Source organism: Aegilops tauschii, chromosome 6 (assembly GCF_002575655.3).
Source record: "Aegilops tauschii subsp. strangulata cultivar AL8/78 chromosome 6, Aet v6.0, whole genome shotgun sequence".
Taxonomy (NCBI): Eukaryota; Viridiplantae; Streptophyta; class Magnoliopsida; order Poales; family Poaceae; genus Aegilops; species Aegilops tauschii.
Genome location: NC_053040.3, coordinates 490812283 through 490814848, shown reverse-complemented (window position 1 = coordinate 490814848; position 2566 = coordinate 490812283).

The window sequence follows — 2566 nt, the reverse complement described above, 5'->3', positions numbered from 1 at the left end:
CCATTTAGTTTCTAAATACTTATGCCTCTTGCAAAATCTATCTTCCCTATTTGGTGTGTACTTGCAAACTCTATGCACTCCACAAGAGTTGACATGCTTATAAGAGACATTTTCATCATGACTAGTGCAATCATCATTAGTACTATGGATATTCAAGGAGTTCATACTAACAACATTGCAATCATGCTCATCATTCAAAGATTTAGTGCCAAACATTCTAATGCATTCTTCCTCTAGCAATTGAGCACAATTATCGGAATCCTTATTTTCATGAAAGATATTAAAAAGATGAAGCATATGAGGTACCCTCAATTCCATTTTTTTTGTAGTTTTCTTTTATAAACTAAACTAGTGATAAAACAAGAAACTAAAAGATTCGATTGCAAGATCTAAAGATATACCTTCAAGCACTCACCTCCCCGGCAACGGCGCCAGAAAAGAGCTTGATGTCTACTATGCAACCTTCTTCTTGTAGACGTTGTTGGGCCTCCAAGTGCAGAGGTTTGTAGGACAGTAGAAATTTCCCTCAAGTGGATGATCTAAGGTTTATCAATCTGTGGGAGGCGTAGGATGAAGATGGTCTGTCTCAAGCAACCCTGCAACCAAATAACAAAGAGTCTCTTGTGTCCCCAACACACCCAATACAATGGTAAATTGTATAGGTGCACTAGTTCGGCGAAGAGATGGTGATACAAGTGCAATATGGATGATAGATATGAGTATTTGTAATATGAAAATACAAAAAACAGCAAGGTGACTAATGATAAAAGTGAGCACAAACGGTATTGCAATGCGTTGAAACAAGGCCTAGGGTTCATACTTTCACTAGTGCAAGTTCTCTCAACAATAATAACATAATTGGATCATATAACTATCCCTCAACATGCAACAAAGAGTCACTCCAAAGTCACTAACAGCGGAGAACAAACGAAGAGATTATGGTAGGGTACGAAACCACCTCAAAGTTATCCTTTCTGATCGATCTATTCAAGAGTCCGTAGTAAAATAACATGAAGCTATTCTTTCCGTTCAATCTATCATAGAGTTCGTACTAGAATAACACCTTAAGACACAAATCAACCAAAACCCTAATGTTACCTAGATGCTCCAATGTCACCTCAAGTATCCGTGGGTATGATTATACGATATGCATCACACAATCTCAGATTCATCTATTCAACAACCAACACAAAGTACTTCAAAGAGTGCCCCAAAGTTTCTACCGAAGAGTCAAGACGAAAACGTGTGCCAACCCCTATGCATAAGTTCACGAGGTCATGGAGCTCGCAAGTTGATCACCAAAACATACATCAAGTGAATCACGTGATATCCCACTGTCACCACAGATAAGCACATGCAATACATAGATCAAGTGTTCTCAAATCCTTAAAGACTCAATCTGATAAGATAACTTCAAGGGGAAAACTCAATCCATTACAAGAGACTAGAGGGGGAGAAACATCATAAGATCCAACTATAATAGCAAAGCTCGCGATACATCAAGATCGTATCACCTCAAGAACATGAGAGAGAGAGAGAGAGATCAAACACATAGCTACTGGTACATACCCTCAGCCCCGAGGGTGAACTACTCCCTCCTCGTCATGGAGATCGCCGGGATGATGAAGATGGCCACCGGTGAGGGATCCCCCCTCCGGCAGGGTGCCGGAACAGGGTCCCGATTGGTTTTTGGTGGCTATAGAGGCTTGCGGCGGCGGAACTCCCGATCTATTCTGCTCCCCAATGTTTTTAGGGTATATGGACATATATAGGCAAAAGAAGTTGGCCAGGGGAGCCACGAGGGGCCCACAACGGTGGGGGGTGAGAGAGTCCTGGATAAGGGGGTGCTCGGACAGCCGGACTATATACTTTGGCCGGACTGTTGGACTATGAAGATACAAGATTGAAGACTTCGTCCTGTGTCCGGATGGGACTCTCCTTTGCGTGGAAGGCAAGCTTGGCAATTCGGATATGAAGATCTCCTTCTCTATAACCGACTCTGTGTAACCCTAGTCCCCTCCGGTGTCTATATAAACCGAAGGGGTTAGTCCGTAGGACAGGATATACAATCATAATCATAGGCTAGCTTCTAGGGTTTAGCCTCTACGATCTCGTGGTAGATCAACTCTTGTAATACTCATATCATCAAGATCAATCAAGCAGGAAGTAGGGTATTACCTCCATCGAGAGGGCCCGAACCTGGGTAAACATTGTGTCCCCCGCCTCCTGTTACCATTAGCCTTAGACGCACAGTTCGGGACCCCTACCCGAGATCCGCCGGTTTTGACACCGACATTGGTGCTTTCATTGAGAGTTCCACTGTGTCGTCACGATAAGGCTTGATGGCTCCTTCAATCATCTGTAGCGATGCGATCCAGGGCGAGGCTTTCCTCCCCGGACAGATCTTCGTATTCGGCGGCTTCGCACTGCGGGCCAACTCGCTTGGCCATCTGGAGCAGATCGATAGCTACGCCCCTGACCATCAGGTCAATTTTGGAAGCTTGAACTACACGGCCGACATCTGCGGATACTTGATCTTCGACGGATTCGAGCCCATGGCAGGTGC